General features: G+C 38.7%; 1 protein-coding gene and 1 long non-coding RNA gene across 3 annotated transcripts in view; one reads left to right on the top strand and one right to left on the bottom strand.

The window, feature by feature from the left end:
- The window catches only part of LOC143731380 (uncharacterized), a 34,145-nt gene extending 27,398 nt beyond the window's left edge, over positions 1 to 6,747 (bottom strand). The window contains exons 1-2 of the mRNA XM_077222257.1: positions 6,598 to 6,747; positions 5,272 to 5,664 (exon numbers count right to left, since the gene is read on the bottom strand). The gene's annotated coding sequence lies outside the window, so the exon portion shown is untranslated. The remainder of the gene's footprint in view (positions 1 to 5,271; positions 5,665 to 6,597) is intronic.
- The window catches only part of LOC143731381 (uncharacterized), an 80,191-nt gene that overhangs the window by 34,619 nt on the left and 24,839 nt on the right, over positions 1 to 20,733 (top strand). Inside the window, exon 3 of one of the 2 annotated variants that reach the window (XR_013200753.1) lies at positions 14,757 to 15,391. The exons of the other annotated variant lie outside the window; for it this stretch is intronic. This is a non-coding gene — a long non-coding RNA (uncharacterized LOC143731381). Of the gene's footprint in view, positions 1 to 14,756; positions 15,392 to 20,733 lie in introns of those variants that run through there. 2 annotated transcript variants of the gene reach the window in all.

Below are 20,733 nucleotides of genomic sequence, written 5' to 3'. Positions count from 1 at the left end.
GATTGATTGATTGATTGATTGATCTAGAGATAGACAGAGATTATATTCAGTGCTTCAGTGTGGAAGAGCACAGCATTTCACAGAATGCATTACTTGTGTTGAATTTCTTTGAATTACAATTCAGTGAAATCCTCTTCCTATCATTCAAATTCAAATTGAAATGCAATTTCCTGTTTGTTCTGGCTAATTCAAATTCACAAAATTTTGTACAACCCTGACAGATGCTTCAGCGGTAAAAGTGCGCAATGCTGGTAGTTTGTTGCTCAGTTAATTCACATGCTCCAGAACATTACACCAAAGTGCTTAATATGCAGGTGATGCAAATTCGAATTTAAATGCATCTGGTTGTTGAAACCACACATGTAAATTTTACTCCTACTTAAAAAATAAATGTTTGAGGGCATTATAGGCTATATGACATGTTACAGCCGTATATAACGCTACTGCAACATGCATTGCCGCTGATGAGTATAACAAATCAGTTGGTATCTGATCAGTAGAAAAGCATGACGTGACCAGGTGTAAACAGGCCCTCATAATATCTGTGATATTCTGTGATACACAATAGTGCTGCGTGCATGCTAATATCTCATTGAAATCCTGATTCACAGTTCTCAATATTTTTCTAGTTTTACATTTTGCCTGTCCTGTATCTTTAAGAACTTTTTGCATTTTCAGTACAGATTTTGGGAGTAAATTCTGCAGACTTCATTGGGATGAAATGGATTTATAGAATGAAAAATTTGTTAAAATGTGGGACAGTTCATCCAAAAATGTAATTTACTCACTCTCTTGTTGTTCCAAACATTTCTAAACACAAGATATTTATCAAAAAAAAAATCCTTGTAATGGAATTCAAAGGGTTTTTAATCTATATTCAAAACATCTTCTTTTCTGATCAGCAGAAAAAAAGTATGTCAAACTAGTTTGGAACGGCATGAGGGTTTTATTGTTTGGTGAACTTACCATTTTAAGACAGATAAGAATACTTTCACTACTATTGGTATCTGTCCTGTATCTTTATGGCATTTATTACATTTTTCATGCAGATTTTGGAAGGAAAGTCAGAAGAATTCAGCGGAGTGAAATCACACAATGTAAAATTAGTTAAAATGTGTGATGTTTCCCCCAAAGATGTCATTATACTAACCCTCATGTTCCAAATCTATATGGACACAAAAGATGAAATTCAATGGATTCCAATATTGTTTTTACACCACCTTCCAAATATATTATTTTCTATTCAGCAGAGGAAAACTCATACAAGTTTGGAACGACATGAGAGTGAATAATTATTATTGTTTTTTTTTGGTAAACTTTCCATTTTGAGACCTGGGAATGCTACACTCCTATTGGCATCTGAAAGCATATTCAATTTTCACATTTTGTTTACTAAATAAACACGCAAAGGACAGGGGATATGAAGTAGTTTGTGAATGACGGGCATTTCAGCCCTCGCTCTGCAGACGCAGTTTCCGTGTGGGCTCAGCCGTGAAGTCAACAGTTTGGTTCGGAGGTTTGATTTGTGGTTCCACTGAGGATTTACAGCGGCAGGAATTTGATATCATCATATAACCGAGCTTCCCAAGGTTGGAGGGGTCATTTCACCCGCTCTGTGTGAACGTTGCATGTTTTAGAGTTTATTTCCTGCCATCTTTCACCCCAGTTATTATTTGTGGCTGGTTGTAAAAATGTACCTAGTTTAGGGAAAGTCTGGAACATCTGACAGGAATAAAAGCCCAGATGCACGATGGAGAGAAATGCACATGTGCATCGCTCCAGTGATCAATAGCCGAAAAGGACGTGACCTTTACATATCACATCCTGATTAATGCACACCCAACCACAATGTATTCAACATTGTTTTAATCACGTATACATGATTTAGAACTTCCAGAGTTGTTTTATTTTTTGTTTGACAACAGCTGTGTTATCAGATATTACAAATGGATAGTCAAATCTGTAAACCGTAAATCAGTTGCATCGTGGAATTTTACAGTCTGGATGCAATGCCACGAATGTTTGCTTTCGCAAGCCAAAGATGAAGTTAGCCCTCAATCCAGACAGTTCTGCGTGCCGAAGAGCAGATCTTACTTAAATAAAACCCTGGTGCTATTGTGCGTGATGGCGTTTTAGAAGTCCTGATGATTAGCGACTGGCACACTTCAATGCAGCGTACTCTGAGCGTGTCGGAGCAGGACAGGCAGAAAAAACAAACGCACCCATTCAAGCTTCTATCTGGAAAAATGTGCAGGGATCAAAACGAGACGTCAAAAGCTCAGGGTCGTGTTTTGAATGCATAACGCTGCACCTGCAAAGCGGATTTGGAGACTTCCCCCTGAGGTCGAGGGAAAGAGTGTGGGCGAAAGCATTGATTTTTACAGCGTGTTCCTTCATCAGGCTTGCAAACTAAGCCCGGTTGAATCCCAGGTTGTGGGAGTTGAAAGGCTCAAGTGAATACAAGCTTAACCTGCCATGACATTGCCACCTCAAAATGCACCAGATCCCACTGACGATTATGATCAGGTCATCGTTACGGGTCAGCTGCCATAAGCCTTGCTTAATTTCTTGAAACAAGAGGTAACAGTCACTATGTTTAAAAATAATAATCTTAGTGAATATTTGTGATATTACAACCATTTTCAGATCATTTTTGTTCTTTAGGGCAGGGGTGCAGTAGATTTGGTCAGGTCAAATTACATTTATTTATACAATACGCTCTATACAATACAGGCATAATACTAAGATCATCTAACAAGTTTCTTCTAACTATTCCCCGTGTGCGTCTCAGATTGAAGGGTGATCATGCTTTCTCTGTCGCTGGTCCAAGATTGTGGAATAATCTGCCATTGGATGTTAGATCTTCCTTGACTTAATGTTTTTAAGGGACGCTTAAAATCGTATTTGTTTTCTTTGGCATTTTAGTACATTAGTACAGGGATGTTTTTGTTGTTTTTGGTTTTTATTGTAATGTACAGCACGTTGGAACTACTGTGGTAGCCTGTAACGTGCTATATAAATAAATGAACGAATGAATGCAGATCGTTTCAAAGCAGCTTTGCAGTAATAAACAGAGACATAACAGCATCAATGATGCAAACTAGAGCTGTATGATTAAATTGTTAAAAGATCACAATCTCGATTCGAACACCCACGCGATCTCATTCCTAAATGACAACGATTTGTCTGTCTATTAAACCTTTGAGAAAATCACTCCGAACTAGAGGCTGACATTTTTTCGGGAATCCCACGGGTCACGGGATTCCCGTGGGATTCCTGCAGGATGGGAGTCATCTTTGCTATCAATCACGGGATTTGGACGGTACAGGATAAATGGTTAACGGGAGCAGACGGGAGCGGGAATCAACCAATAGCAAAGACGACAAAAAAAGAAAAAAGTAAATGCATCATTTTGTAGTTTCCTTTTAATACGCCTACAATGTAACGCAATTAAAAAATAACTACACGACCCAGCCGTCCCAGAAGCCATCAGTGCTTTTTGTCACGGCTTACCGCCGAAATTCAAAGAGCAGTGATGGAGGGAGCTAACAGCCGCGGAGAAGTCGATGTGGCAAAAAATGATTTACAGCGCAAAGTCAGAAGTAATGACATGTCTATTAAGTTCACAGAACTGGTCGGAAAGTCTGAAATATTAATTAAGTTTATGAGAGTAGAATGTGACGGTGATAGCACAATGTACGCTGCTTGTAAGACATGCTTAGTCTTAGTCAAGTACGCAAGTGATTCAGGGACGAGCGGTCTGAAGAAGCACACTTGCAAGGCAAATTCGGGAAAGAATCAGGCAAGCATCGCTTCGTTCATCAAGCGAAAATTGCCGTATATGGGAGCGGTACAGGAGCGGGAGTCAGTTTAAACAGGAGCGGGATGGGATTGGGAGTCAATTTACCAGGAGCGGGATGGGATGGGATTATTTTTTAAACTTTGGTCTGGGAGTGGGACGGGACAAGATTTCTTTCTATGGGAGTGGGACGGGACAGGAGTGAAAATCCACTCCCGTGTCATCCTCTACTCCGAACCATTCAATCTGTGTTTGCGGTGTTGCTGAGCCAGAGAGAGCAGTTATCATTTATGAAACGGCTTCACAAACAGTCTTTTCAATCAGACTGTATCGTTATTTCTGTGTTACAAATATTCAAATTATCACAGAAGTACTGGGATAAAAATGTATAGCTTGTATATAATCATTGATGTCTACGGTAGCGATAAAAATAAAAGTAACTTGGTGTTTTTCAAACAAAGATTGTATCGATTTCATCGTTACACCAGTAGGTGGCGACCATTGACTTAAAAATGTATGTCATTAAATCAATCATTCAAGAGATTCGATCAAAAACGTTGATTCATCTAGTAATGAAACATGTGAAGTGCTTATGATTGAGTCATTGAATCATTCAGTCAAACTGTTTAAAAAAATTATATGATATTCAATTTATGCAGAATCGTGCAGCTCCAATGCAAACTTCATCAGAGACAAAAAAACAGTGGTGTCATAAGTAGCTCAAGTCAGTTCAGTATTGATTCAGTTCCGTTTAATAACTGTGTAAAGTTAATTAATCACGAAGCAAGTTTAGTTCAGTTATAAGCAGCTCTACAGAAGATAATTCAGTTCAAGTTTTCTTCTCACCAAAAAGCGTCAGTGCAGTCAAATCTGTAATATTGCTGAATATTAAATGTCTTGTTTTCCAGCACAAGACTAAATGATGATTAACCCAAAGGGAGTCCCTGAATACTCAACAGATACTCTTTAAAAACTTCTAACCTGGTTAGCATCAAACTACCCATAAATTCCTCCATATCTGCCCCTAAAGAGATCCACTGTGTAAAGGTATGGGTAAAAAAAGACTGTCAAGCTTGTTGAACTCAAATGGACTGTAAGTGATGTATGGTGTCCTGGAGGTCTAGGACCGGAATCAAAGGTTCTCCTAGGGGACTCATAGGGATTTTTTTGTGGACTAATGTAAAAAAAAAAAAAAAACCCAACAAGGATTCCCTTTCACTATCTATTGCATCTGATAAAACACGGTAAGATTTCCAGCCTCTATCAAGAGACACATGCAGATGTCTCGGTAAAGACTTCCACAAATACGGAAAACTTCAGCATCTTGATTCGATTAATGAAACAACCTGTTTACTAATCTTGATGTATGCGCTCTGGCACAGTTGTGCTCTCTGAATCTGTGGCGATCTGCAGCGTTTAACACCCCGGCTGTAAGTGGCAGCTTATGCTAACAAAAGAAGATGTGTCCTTACCAAGTGGCCAGCTAAGCCAGACTTATCAGGGTGGCGTTGTGTTGGCTTGACCTCAGGCAACAGGTGGGGAGGGCAAATCCCTCATGGAGGCAGGATTGGAGATGCTAGTGTGTGTTTTCCATCACATCCATGTAATCAGTCGATCGCGGGTCGGTTTGTGTGGATATTAAGTACTATACCAGTGTCTTAGAGATTCCTTCTCATGATGACTTCTCCTCCGGGATATATGTTTACATTAACATTTCTTCCGGCCACTCTGGAGGTGGGCTCGGGATTTCCTCATCCTTTGACATAGTTGGTTACGCAAGTCTGAGACTAGTTGATCGTGGCTTTGCAATTTAAATCAGTTTTGGAAATTAGGCTGAGTCCTGTCCGGTTTTTAGGATTCCAGATCTGAAACACAATTGGCAAAGTGAACACTGTGCACTTGGGACGACTAAAGAAAGCAGCAGAAATTAGCATTGTTTTTATCATAATATTTTTTTTTTAGTTTTATTTAGAGTTTGAAAAGGCAAGATATTGTAGAACAGAACCCTGAATTGTATCAAACATAACACATAATCAAAACAACCTTGTGTACCTAATTAAAAAAATTAGTAAAACAGATACACAGAAAAACCTGAAATGCATCAGGCTTCATACAATCAAACCTGTAAGTAATTTATAAAACAATTTAGGAGCACGTGGAATAAAAGAAAGTTCTTATCTTTTTGTTTTACTCCTGGACACAACAGATTCCCAAGCCGGGGAAGCAGGCAAAACCTGGCATTTTAAGGCTTCTCTTGAATCAATGAATCAATTTCACCAAACATTTGTGTGTTCTATCTCATTTACACTTAGTAGAGTATCATATTGTTTGCCTAGCAACATGCAAACTCTATCAAAGTCAATCGTGAGTCAAGTCTCCCATGGAGAGGCTATTTGTAAAGTGCACAGAGTTTGTCCCTATGCAGAGCGTTTCAAATCAATCCCTTATGATGTTCCTCTCAGTTATGATGCCTATGTTAGACAGCACGGCAGCCAAGGTTTTGCAACAGATCTGTTAAGTGAAGCCAGGAAATTTAAGTAAATCTTTAAAGGTCTTTCACCGTCTGTCATATATGGTTTAGACCAAGCACTTAGACCAAGTCTAAAATGCTTTTTTGTTGAAAGTTCTCAGAATTCATTTAGCCTGAAATTGAATGGTTTTTCTCACTTTCCTCAACATTCCTGTTTAACCCGTAACTTTATAGTGACTTACTGCAAATCCAAATTAAATATGACCGTAGTGAGGTTTGTCTTAAAATCGTAAGGTACTTAAACTAAGCTTAGTCCTTCCAGACTTACCATGTGAAGCTTACAGGCTGTCCAAATCCTGGTTTGGATGTCCTCTCATACGGAGTCTTTCGTGCGTAAGATCCCTGCGTGCGTGCGTGTGTATATAGCGATGTGTGAGAGCAGGAGTTTGCGTGTGTATGTTTTAAGGGGTGTGCGCATGGCGAACTCTCCTCGTCCCTGTCAGTCTCTCTCCTCCCTGTGTGTGAGACTCCTCCTCTACCAACACACTGATCACTGGATGGGTCGGATTACCGTAGACTTTAATCGCTTCTTGGATCTCCCCCTCTCTCGCTGGACGGGGCCTGAGGATGCTCACAACCAGGGCACAATGAACAAGGGCTGTAAACACCTAGTGCACACCACATGCATGACACTTGCGATGTGGGACAATCCATATAATTCACACTTATCCTGCCAGACAGGCTTCAGAGATTGTCACTAACTCTGTCTGTCTATCGCTGGCTCCCAACCAGACTTCTAATCTTTAATTAATGCCATTTAATTATTTTCTTTTTGTCTCTTGTTGATGCATTGCAAGAGATACAAAGAATGCAAGCTGCTCTGTGAAGGCATTTTAAATCAAGTTGCTATAAAAATGTATATATAATGACCAGGAGCATGCTAAATTTTAAGAAGTGCAAATTGATAAACTTGTTGGGACTATTTTCAGTAGCTCTGCTCACTATTGCTTAGATATTTTAGCTTTGAGGACAGATAGCATATGCTTCTATTTAAACTCCGTTGCATCTATCACTATTTGCACTTAGCTTAAACAAGATGCTATTTATACTTGGTGCAAACAGAATCTACCACTATTTGTACTCAATGTAATTAGCTACTGTACAAATCAGTAACTCACAGAAATAAACTGGTATGATGACAGAGTTGACGAAAACTATACCACCGTTTCAAGCTGATATCAGCAGATTTTGTAAGTTTTATTACAAGTAGAATAATAATTTCAATGTGATTATTTCCCCCCTCAGAAAATCAATGAAAATGTGAAAATATGATTATTTAATAACAATATCATTTATTTATAATTCATTTACTATATAGTGTGAATTGAAGGTTATATTAATAATTGCCAACCATTGTTGATAATATATTTGATAAGTTTATTATTTGTGTATTTAATGTACCTGTAATACAGTCTGCAGTAAAGGCTGATGCACATTCAGATGCGAGTCCAAATGCATCTTTTTATCACCTTATTGCTGAATTTCTTGTATTTTATAGTCTTTGTGTTGTGTTGTTTTCTTTCGTCGTTCTTCAAAATGCAAATTTCACCTTCCAGGTCAATGGAAGCACAACACTTTTCGCCATGCTTTTTGAACGCTTAGCTTCCCCTACAGCTCATAACTGAATTGAATGGGCTGCATGACGCTGAAGGATTACTGTGATATGTAGTTTGGCGTGGGTTTGTGAATGACTTCAGTTCTAAAATAAACAACTAAATAAAATCTCTAGGCCTTCATGTAATCTCTTTTTTGCTTGTGTGCCATTGGTGCATGTCAATGCAAGCACGCGTACCTGTTTGTCAAGTTTTTCTTGCTCTGTGACCTTTGACTTAGGGTATTCAGGCTATATTTTCCATTAATCTGCTTTAAAATGAGTGTGATTTGTGCTATAGAAAATAAACTGACTTGACTTGAGATTGTTTTGACTTGACATGCATTTCACTTGATTTGAGGTCATGGAAAGCAGCATGTTGTCCCCTCACCTCTCAAGTCCCTCCACAGCAAAATAGCTTGAAACTTATGGCCATTAACCAAAGACGCAGTCTTCCGGGAAGAGAAAGTGTGAGACTCTGCAGGGCTCCTGAGAAGGTCCATGCAAGGTTATTGACTCGTACACTCCCTGAAACGCATCAGCTCTCAGCACAAAGAGTGTTAGAGTCAGTTAATGCAAAGCAGATGGAAGACCCTCACAAAACATAAATGTCTGACTGTACGGCAGCATGGCGAACACTCGTTCTGCAACCTGTCCGAAGTCTGGAGCAACTCCTGACTCATGATATCTGACTCTCATAACATTCCAACCGCGTGATTCAGCACCTGGATGGAGAAAGAAAAGTGTGTTTAACAGTGAAGCATGTCTTTGTTAAGAGATTTGAGAGGATAGAATGACTTGTTTGATGTTAAACTTGGAAAAAAGAAACTATTTTAACATGTAAAGACAACTATCAATCATTTATAGCTTGATTCTCTTGAACTCTAAGGGTGTGTTCACACTAGTTCGGTTTGCTTGGTTCGTTTGGTCTAGACAAAACAAAAAACATTTAGTCCTGGTTCGCTTAGCGTTCACGTTGCCATGTAAACACTGAACCTAAAGGCATAGGGATACATTCAGAACCTGATTGGTCGGCTTTTATTGTGTATATTTTGTGACTTACCGAACACCTAAAGCAATGCTGTGTTCTGGGATAAATGCGCTGGCTGTGTGTGTGTAGCTGCATATGATGGTTTTCTGACCAGCTGAGAACTCGTGAAGAGCTTATAAATGTGTAAAGGAGTCAAAACAGCGTCAGGAATCCCTCCGTCACACAAACCAAGATCTGCTGTGAGAAGACGGGCTTCTGATGCCTGAACTGAACTGTGATGAGCAACATCTCCACTATGACGAGAAAAAACAGGCATGCTTGTTCATTCTGTCATTTTTTGGGTCGCATCTTGTGACATCATGTCCTGTTTTTGGTTAGTTTACATGTCTTTGGTCCTTTGTTGCGTTCATATATCGTTCGAACCTCACCAGCGTTTTTGGAAGTGAACCGAGACCCATCTTTTTGAAAAGCTTATCACCGTTGTGAACAGTTTACCTTCACACTTCAGTTTACATGGAGCTATTCTGATCTGGTTTCATGTTCACCACAGAGCCTTTAATGTTCACATTTCATGTTGCGCTTGTCGAATTCAAATTTGTCAAGTGACTTTCACGGGTTATCACTTCAATAGAGCCGCAAAAGCATCAGCGTTGTGCGGGAGACTGGCGACTGCTAGATCGCTTCATTGCTTAGCTTTTGGACTTGGTTTCCCAGGTGCTCCACTAAATAAAAGTGCTCCACTGGGGGGTTAATAAAGGTTTTGAGTGAAGTGAATGCGCTCGTGTTTCTGAAGTGAAGCGATGCGTTCGTGTCAGAAAAAGATCCATATTTAAAAATTTATCGACTATAATAACTAGCTTCTAGCAGACGGCATTGATTTACGACGAAAGAATAACCCTTGACCTTGACACACAACGTAATGACAAACACGGAAGCGCAGAGGATAAAGCAAAACGAAACACCATTCACGAATTAGAAGTCTAAAACTACGTTTTTTAAAAAGATATGTCGGATGAGCTTGAGTTTGTTGCCCAGCCCTGTTTGTTTGAACCACGAGAGGCGTCAAAGCTTATGCTACTCTCACATCCTACATGCGTCAAGGGTCGACTTGCGTAGGCCACCTGCTAGTTATTTTAGTATATTTTTCTTACACAAACTCATCACTTTGCTTCAGAACACCTTTATTAACCCCTCTGAGCCGTGTGGAGCTCGTTTATGATGGATAGATGCACTTTGATGGACTTCAAAAAATATACAGCCCGATCACTGCCATTATAAAGCTTGGAAGAGCCAGGACATTTTTTAATATAACTCCGATTGTATACGTCTGAAAGAAGAATGTCATATACACCTAGGATGGCTTGAGAGTGAGTAAAAACTGAATTGTGGGTTCAGTTGCGTTGCGTCGCGTCACTGGCGTTCCTCATGGCAGAAGTTGAAAACTTTTCAAGCGCCAATGCAGGCATCAGCCAATCAGATCGCCTATGCAAATACCCTAGTAATGGTAAGTAAAGTAATGTGATTGGCTGTTGTCACTATGATGGTCGCGTCAGCACCGAGCTTCAGACATGCCCTCTGTCAAGCGTTGACGCCGATGCTCCATGTGAATGCAGTGTAAGTGCTCGGTGAAGAGCGTTCTTACGAACTCTTATGATCTAAGGTCAATAGAGGTAACATTGAGGTCATGATCCAATTTGGTGTGATTAGGGTGGGCAAGAGACAACAGGTAACAAAGTAATGTGAAAGAAAGATCATTTATTATACATAAGTGAAATAATTATACAAAAAGATGAATAATAGTAATAATAATTATGGTGAATATAAGGAAGGAAAAATAAGCAAAATATTTACAGATCAAAAAGTTATCATAAATAAATATAGTCCTAGAGAAAAAGGGACGCAATTAGTGAAGCCAAAGAAATGCATAGAACAAAACAAAACTCATTCTAACTTGTAATTAAACCTCTAATCTAACTAATTAACGAAAGAAAATACAAAACATACAGAGGGTGGTATTGACTTTCTTACCTGGGGTATATATACGTCGAGTTAACTAGGTGTTGTTTTATGTAAGTCACGTGACATTTTACCTGTCCACCTTTACTCTTGGTCACCTCAAACCACACAATCAAAAGGCAGAAAGGAGAACGTAAAAGGAAAGTATCACAACAATATTCAAAACGAGCTGGCTACCAACAAGCAACAGGGTTATGACGGTAACAGAAAAGAATGATAGTACAAAGCAACAACAAAGCAAAGCGCCAGGAAAACAAGTTGCTCTCGCGTCCTTTTAACTGCTGGCGGGAAACTTGATTGGCTGTGGGGGAGGTGACGTCACGCCATTGATAGAAACTGACAGCTCTCCAAGCCAACAGCAGACCAGCGGTGGAGCGAGCCTAATAATGAGGGAGAGAGAGAGAGAGAGAGAGAGAGAGAGAGAGAGCGATGCACATCCACAGGGACGTAACAAGTGTCAATGATGTGCGCTGAACATTGTAGCCAATCACAGACATATTTGATGAGCCTGTGAGCACAAAGGCCAATCAGAGGTGTTTATGATTCCACTCAACAGCGCTCAAAGTGGCACATTTTAAATTTCAGTACCGACTTGGTACCGGTACTTTTGACAACACTACTTCCATGCTCCGGGCCCGACATAAAGAACTTCTAACGTCTATGGGACCTTTCCATTACACTATTTTTTTTTTTTTTTTTTTTATAGTGGAAAAAGGTTCTTGCTTCAAATTTGAGCCTGACACTACATCCAAGTTTGAGGTGGGACTATCTGTCGACCAATGACAGGCAGGATCATCTGTGGAAAAAATTCAAGAAATACTTTTGAAAACAGTTATTAGTTTTGTAATTGTGTTTGGTTGACGCTATTGTTGCAGAAATAACATACCTCACCTTTAACTGGAAATGTCCAGGTGTTGATGGCTGTGATTATAGAACGCTCAATATTTCCAGTGTATTTAGGTGTCACAACATGCCATTTATTTGTGATGGTTGTATACTGAATCACAATGGCCACATACACAAATGTGCAAGTGAGTAAATGATCATTCTGTGTGTTTATGGAATACAGGAGTCACTCCTGAACTTGAACTCTTTGGCATCTCATGTATGTAAACATAAAGCATGAATGTTTAATCGGATTGGTTCAGCTGTTTTTGACCAAAATGAAGTTAGCAACAGGAGAATTATTATAACCCAATTATTAGTGAACCGCTGTGGATTTGCTAAATTCTGTTGTGCCCAAAAATACTGTAATGTTTGCAGGGTTATAGTTAATTTAAACTGAACATTTGTTTAAAAAAAATGGAGACATACATAACAGACAATAATAAAAATGACATATGCTTTCTTTAATTTCATTAAATTATTTCTGTTTAGTTAACCGAGTAAAGGGGAACATTATGTATCTGACCAGAACACACTTTTTTTATTTCATTTCTCTTTTTCAGATAAACGCACACCCAGCATTATGTGTAAGTTCAAACACGTGCACATTGTTGTATAGTTCTGTGGAAGCAGTTAAACCATATCTTGTGCTTTTGTATTAAACAAAGCTGTTCATTGAAGCCTTTATCTTCGTGGCACCCTTATGGTGAATTACTAAACAGACGTACTGAACCAAGACCATGGAGTGCATTTAAACTGAAGTGCTCTTCACTGGAACCCCAAAACAGGCTTCCAGCGGAGTCACGTGATGTTGACATGACAGATTTTCTTGTGTAATGATAGCAGGAAATCCTCAGCAAATGGTATTCAGGCCAGCGATTACATTTTTTTTTCTCTGTTTACTTCACAAAGTATAGCTAAGTATTTGAACACACTTTTGTCAGCTGGTGTTTTGCTGATTTTTAGTGTATGTATGAAGTCAGTTCTCAAGTTCACAGGTGTAGAAAGTCACATTAAAGTAACACTATGTAGTTTTTCAACCTTCATAATATGTTTCGAAGACCCTTGTGATGGTACATCGACTTACAATAGGTTAAATGACACGTCTGCCATAGCCTGACGTGGTCTGTATCGCTTTTACTGGCACTATGTAACTTCGGGTTTCAGGTAGTAACCGGAGAACAAAAAGAACTACAAAATTCGACTGCTTTACGGCATACATAGTTTTTCTTCGTTTGTGATGTCTTTCATAAAATCATGCATCATACTCGACCTTGTCTGTGGCCATTGTTGATTCCAAAGCCGGTGCTGGATAAACAGCGAGCGTACGACAGTAAGATACATTATTTACGACAGCGGTAATGGACAATTCCGCTTCCATACTGTAGGGCGACCGCAGAGGAAAAGTTCCTTGGTGTTGCTTTAACTAACAACATCCACTAACCACAATCACACACACAATTCTGACTCCTTATCTTCAACACTACATCTATTGGTTTAGTATTTAAAATCAGACAAACTTCTTTTCATGAAATGATTTGTTGAAAAGAGTTTCTTTATTTACAGTAAATGATGCACTTTGATATTTTATCTAATGTAATGACATTTGTATTCTTATTTTACGTTGCTTAATAAACTGTCCAAGTATTTTTATTTTTAATGTGGCTTAAGTGTTTAAATATTTATATTTGCTCACCAAGGCTCTGTTTATTTGATGAAAAATACAGTAGAAACTGTCATATTGTTAAATATTATTGCTATTTATGTTCTCTGTTTAAATGTATGTTATAATGTAGTTAATAATTTTTAGCTGAATTTTCAGCATCATTACTCCAGTTTTCAGTGTCACATCCGTCACAAATAATCATTAAAAACATTTGTGCTGCTTCATATTTTTGTGGAAACCCTGACATATGTTTTCAGGATTTTTTACAAATAGAAAGTTTACTAATTTATTGTAGTATTATACTGTCACTTTTGATCAATTTAATGCATCCTTGCTGAATAAAAGTATTCATTTATTTAAAAACAACCTTGGCTCTGAAACGTCTATTACCGGTAAGACGTCTGTCAGCTGTAGCTCAAGTATCTCTGACAAGTTTACATCGATTTCATCAGCCGTTCTGAGCTAGGCACATGAGTTAACTCCAACTCAGATGAGGTAAAATTAGTGCTCTTTCTATATCTGCAAGGCTGGCCGAGCTTAATCTGTTATAGAGGATTTAATCAGCTGGCAAACTTCTCATTAGAGCTTTATCAGGTAATGCGGGTGAGATCAGGAGCAAACATGCTGCTATTAACACACATTGATTACACAAGACGTCTGAGATGCTGTAACTAAACTATTCAACCGGCAAACAGCATCTTTCTACAATGACCATCATTCAAAAAGTTGAGTATTTTGAGGAAATTAACATTTTGTAAGCCAATCGAAAATATTTTAGTTTATGAAATGTTTTGTTGAAAAAAGCATTTGTGCATCTTTACAGTAAATGGCACTTGATTTAATATTGTATATTGTATTGTATATATACTTTTTAGTGTGGCTTAAGTGTAAATATTTATACTTTCTCACCAAGAGTGCATATATATCTGATCAAAATACAGTAAAAATATTGTGAAATATTATTAACTGTTTTCTATGTAAATATATATTTAAAATGTAATTTATTCCTGTGATGCAAAGCTGTATTTTCAACATCACTGCTCACAGTCTTCAGTGTCACACGATCTTTCGCCTTTTAAATGGAAATTAATATTTTTTTATTTATTATATTTGCCGTCACAGCTCAGGATAATCGCTAGTGAAGGTTTGGGGACACTACTATGATGTAATTTTCCTGTGATGAGTCACATGAATCCACCAGTTTATTCACTCACAAAGACATTGTTATTGTTCAATTCTATTTCTCATATACTTTCCTGTTTTTGCTTCAATTCACAGTTTATCATTCTGTGATTCATCCTGGTTTTGGTCCATGGATCAGAACTCTTTATAGACGAATGTTTTGAAATCCCAATGGAGAAAATGACTTCTGGTTCCAAAGTCACTGAAAAAGTGGCCATTCACTGTCGCGCTCTGTTTCACGCACCACAATTTTATCATCGCAATGGATTGGAAAAGCGAGGTATTCTTCCATTTGTCCTCAGTTAAAGCATGCCTGATTTCATGACGATTCCCTCCGGACCCCCCGGATTCTGCCCCTTTTGTTTGGATTTGATCAACGATGGTAGTTGTCCTGAAATGAACCAATGATTTAAAACAAAGTATGTGCATTAGAGTTGTGGTTTTTCGTTCCAGCACCAGATTTTGAGGGCATTGTTTATTTGTTTCGTATACAATCAGACGTTTGAATCGACTCCCTCTGCTCTGGCTCCCTTCCTGGCTGTTTCCTGTTGAAATGCGAGAACTTTGAGTTTTGTTATTGTAATGGGGCACTTCAGATGTTTGACATATGTCCTGACCTGTTGCCGTGTCTTTCTCGGGTGTTGGGGGTCTGGTTTGTGTGAGCTCAACCTGTTAGTGTGAAGGTGATGGCAAACATTAAATTCTCCTTTTTGTGTTGCACAGAAGCAAAATGGTTTTGCATATGGTTTTGTAATGAAATTAGAGCAGTTTTAAGTTCAATGACAAAATGTTTATTTTTTGTTGAGATTTTTTTAAACGTTGATATTTTCAAAGCGGTGGAAAAGAGGTGGTCATAATTAATTAATAGTTAATATAATTATTTAATATTACTTGAACTTGAAGAAAACTGGTTAAAGTGCCCGTAATATGCTTTTTTGAATATTGCTTTTCATGCAGTGGGTAATAAAGCTGTTTGTGAATGTGAAAGGTCTGCAAAGTTTAAAAAGCAAAGTGCACAATAAGTAAAGTTAATGTCTTCTAAAAGAAAGAATTGATTCTGAACTGCTGAAACGAGTCATCAGCAATTCCAGTCTCATTTTCTGTTACATACCTATGTAACAATGTAACACATTTGCATAATGCCAGCCTATGCATCTGAGACTGGAAGAGTTTGGTTTGTGTTCATGTCGGGAAGAAGCTGTTTTCAGCTCTGCAAATCCACTTCTAAAGGATGAGGAATCACGGTGGAATTGATACGGGAGAACTTATGCCACTTGCCACTGTGTATATCAAGCACTGAGAAAGAGCTGAAATTCAGATATGGTAATTGGTCGTTTAGTTTCCGATACGCGCTGTAAGCAGTCGACTTATTACAACAGACTGTGCAGTCTGACCAATCAGAATAGAGTAGACCAATCACAACGAGAGGCCGCTCAATGCATGAAAATGGGTGGGGTTTACATCTAGCTCCTCCTCTCTAGACGTCCAGCAAGGAGGAGCGAATGTAATTTGGGCCTAATGGGTGGAGCTAGTCAGAGCAGAGTAGACCAATCACAACAGACTGGGCCATCTGACAAATCAGAGCAGAGTAGACCAATCACAACAGACTGGGCCACCGGACCAATCAGCAGAGTAGACCAATCACAATAGACTGGGCCACCGGACCAATCAGAGCAGAATAGACCAATCACAACAGACTGGGCCATCTGACCAATCAGAGCAGAGTAGACCAATCACTACAGACTGGGCCATCTGACCAATCAGAGCAGAGTAGACCAATCACAACAGACCGGGCCATCTGACCAATCACAGCAGAGTAGACCAATCACAACAGACTGGGCCATCTGACCAATCACAGCAGAGTAGACCAATCACTACAGACTGGGCCATCTGACCAATCAGAGCATAATAGACCAATCACTACAGACTGGGCCATCTGACCAATCAGAGCAGAGTAGACCAATCACTACAGACTGGGCCATCTGACCAATCAGAGCATAATAGACCAATCACTACAGACTGGGCCATCTGACCAATCAGAGCAGAGTAGACCAATCACTACAGACTGGGCCATCTGACCAATCAGAGCAGAGTAGACCACTCACTACAGACTGGGCCATCTGACCAATCAGAGCAGAGTAGACAAATCACAACAGACTGGGCCATCTGACCAATCAGAGCAGAGTAGACCAATCACAACAGACTGGGCCATCTGACCAATCAGAGCAGAGTAGACCAATCACTACAGACTGGGGGTGCTTCTCAATATCCCTCCTCGTCTCCTCGCTCCTCTGTCCTCCATCCTATGACCCGGAAACCAATCGAGCTCAGCCATCTTGAAGGACATCTCAATTCTCTAATTGCACCGTGAGGAGTCGAGGATCGAGGAGTGAGGAGCTTTCTGAGGAGTTATCAGCGAGGACACACAGCTGTATCCTATGCGGAAGTGTTTTATTGACTAAACGTGACGCACCTATACAGGTCCTTCTCAAAAAATTAGCATATTGTGATAAAGTTCATTATTTTCCATAATGTAATGATAAAAATTAAACTTTCATATATTTTAGATTCATTGCACACCAACTAAAATAATTCAGGTCTTTTATTGTTTTAATACTGATGATTTTGGCATACAGCTCATGAAAACCCAAAATTCCTGTCTCAAAAAATTAGCATATCATGAAAAGGGTCTCTAAACGAGCTATTAACCTAATCATCTGAATCAACTAATTAACTCTAAACACCTGCAAAAGCTCCTGAGGCTTTTAAAAACTCCCAGCCTGTTTCATTACTCAAATCCGCAATCATGGGTAAAACTGCCGACCTGACTGCTGTCCAGAAGGCCATCATTGACACCCTCAAGCAAGAGGGTAAGACACAGAAAGAAATTGCGGCGTGGCATGTAGGCAATCAGCCTGTGGCACTGCTGAGGTGTTATGGAGGCGCAGGATGCTTCGATAGCGGCCTTAAGCTCATCCAGAGTGTTGGGTCTTGAGTCTCTCAACTTTCTCTTCACAATATCCCAAAGATTCTCTATGGGGTTCAGGTCTGGAAAGTTGGCAGGCCAATTGAGCACAGTAATACCATGGTCAGTAAACCATTTACCAGTGGTTTTGGCACTGTGAGCAGGTGTCAGGTCGCGCTGAAAAATGAAATCTTCATCTCCATAAAGCTTTTCAGCAGATGGAAGCATGAAGTGCTCCAAAATCTCCTGATAGCTAGCTGCATTGACCCTGCCCTTGATAAAACACAGTGGACCAACACCAGCAGCTGACATGGCACCCCAGACCATCACTGACTGTGGGTACTCCAGTGCTGCTTCTGTGTAGCCCAGGTCAGGCGCTTCTGCCGCTGTTTCTGGTTCAAAAGTGGCTTGACCTGGGGAATGTGGCACCTGTAGCCCATTTCCTGCACACGCCTGTGCACGGTGGCTCTGGATGTTTCTACTCCAGACTCAGTCCACTGCTTCCGCAGGTCCCCCAAGGTCTGGAATCGGTCCTTCTCCACAATCTTCCACAGGGTCCGGTCACCTCTTCTCGTTGTGCAGCATTTTTTGCCACACTTTTTCCTTCCCACAGACTTCCCACTGAGGTGCCTTGATACAGCACTCTGGGAACAGCCTATTTGTTCAGAAATTTCTTTCTGTGTCTTACCCTCTTGCTTGAGGGTGTCAATGATGGCCTTCTGGACGGCAGTCAGGTCGGCAGTCTTACCCATGATTGCGGTTTTGAGTAATGAAACAGGCTGGGAGTTTTTAAAAGCCTCAGGAATCTTTTGCAGGTGTTTAGAGTTAATTAGTTGATTCAGATGATTAGGTTAATAGCTCGTTTAGAGACCCTTTTCATGATATGCTAATTTTTTGAGATAGGAATTTTGGGTTTTCATGAGCTGTATGCCAAAATCGTCAGTATTAAAACAATAAAAGACCTGAAATATTTCAGTTGGTGTGCAATGAATCTAAAATATATGAAAGTTTAATTTTTATCATTACTTTATGGAAAATAATGAACTTTATCACAATATGCTAATTTTTTGAGAAGGACCTGTACATTCTCCTCCCCCTTCACATCGGTCACAATCTTTTTAATTTATAGTTTACCTTTGCAGTTTATATAAACCACACATCTCACATATTTCAACAGGGTATCTTGCTTTATTATTGTTCATTATGATTTATTAAAATAAACAAACTTCAACAACATAAGGGCAGATCCTTTGAGCGCTGCTGATGACGCTGTGAAGTGACGCTCGAGTGATCAAGTATTCCAATGTATAAAAAAAGCTTTCATTCAATTCCTCCGTCCTCAATTTCTTTCCTTGCGTCCTTCCCTCACAACCTACAGGGGAGGAGCTGAGGCGCTAGGAAAGGAAACAAGGATGCACAAATAAGAAATGAGAAGCACACTGGCCAATTAAACCTAGTGTAGGAGACTTTAAATCAAAACTAGGAACCTTTAAAATAGCACAATGAGGGCATTTAAAAAAAAATCTACTTTTTCTTTCTCTCGTTTTGTGAAAGAGATGTTAAAATTGGTTTAGTGTGGGAACAAATTAATCCCAGTTAATTTGTTTTGTATGGGTTAAATTAAGATACGTTTACAGTAGATTTGCTCTTAATTAGTGGGAAAACTTGCCTGAAAGTTTTTTATGGGTTTCTAACACTTCAAATAAAGCAGAAAAACAAAAAAAAAATTCCCAGATCTGATTTTTCTTTTTATCATCCGCCAGTTGAAGAAAACAAAAGGACACAATGGACACAAGCCAATCAGCGAATGATATGAAGGAACGCCAGTGGAATCACATCCAGATGTGTGTGTTTGCAGAAGACTTTATTTAGAAGATTTTATTATGGGTGAAATCAGTTATTTAATCTGATAGGATTGTTCTTCCACACACTAAACTGTTGCCCAAGTATTTCTGATGTGTTGCAGACTGGATCTAATGTGCAGAGCCACAATGATGGATCATGACAGCTTACAGACCTGGACTGAGTTCATGAATCAGTGTCAGACAGCGAGGGCTTGATGTGATCAGCACCCGAATTTAACTATTCATGTTTTGGACTGTATTCTGTCAATGATTATATCATCAGATGTCAAATCAGAATGAATCATAATTGTCATTCAAAAATTAAATTAGATTTGGTACTGCACATTTTGAAATGGCTTCTGATCTGATTAGAATTACCTCATACAAATGTTTGTTTATATTATACATGTGTGTGTGTATAAATAATATATATTGGGTTTTTTATAGTTTTTTTTATTTTACCCCATAAACAATGATGTCAAAAATTATTTCTTACAGAATTCCGAAATGTACGGCCAAAACAAGACCCCAATTTTACTATTATTTAGTAGTGTGTGTGTGTCTGTGTGTGTGTGTAATATAATAAAATGCATAAAATATTTATATAAAATACTATATATACAGTATATGTGTGTGTGTATATGTATACATTTATGTATATATCTATATATATATATATATATATACATATTTTATTAAAATGTAAAAATAGAGCTGTGTTTGTGTTAATTTTATATATATATATATATATATATATATATATATATATATAACAATAATTATAGATATTTATGTAATTTTTTACAATTATTTGCTAGCTGTATTGTTGCTGTCACGCTTTATCTATCGTAATCTTGATCAAATGACTTTTATTTTTTACTATAATATTTAAACTTATTTATCATAATCCTAAACTGATTTTTTCAAAATATTTTAAGGCCAAAAATTACACACAAGCATAGGTTCGGTTTTCACTGTCCTTATTTTTCCATCCGTTATGGTGGTTTGCATGATCTTTACATGGATTCCATACTGTAATTATGTATTTTTATTTGTCAGAAGTATTTTCAAAATAACCAGATGTTATAAACATGTCTTGTCAAATCATGCAACCAATTACGGTGATTCAAACCACAACCTCATGGAGAAAATGATTCCTCCTTTAGGTTTGAATCAACATGTTGTTTTTACTTTTGTGAATTATGTCGAGAGCGCAGGGCTTTTCTCGAAAACCTCATTCCATGTCATTTCAACCACCAGATGC

The sequence above is a fragment of the Siphateles boraxobius genome, unplaced genomic scaffold (assembly GCF_051911475.1).
Source record: "Siphateles boraxobius isolate OS27281-9 unplaced genomic scaffold, OSU_SipBor_1 86, whole genome shotgun sequence".
Lineage (NCBI taxonomy): Eukaryota > Metazoa > Chordata > Actinopteri > Cypriniformes > Leuciscidae > Siphateles > Siphateles boraxobius.
Note: the sequence above shows the minus strand (reverse complement) of the source record. Positions and strands in the feature narration are given on the sequence as shown.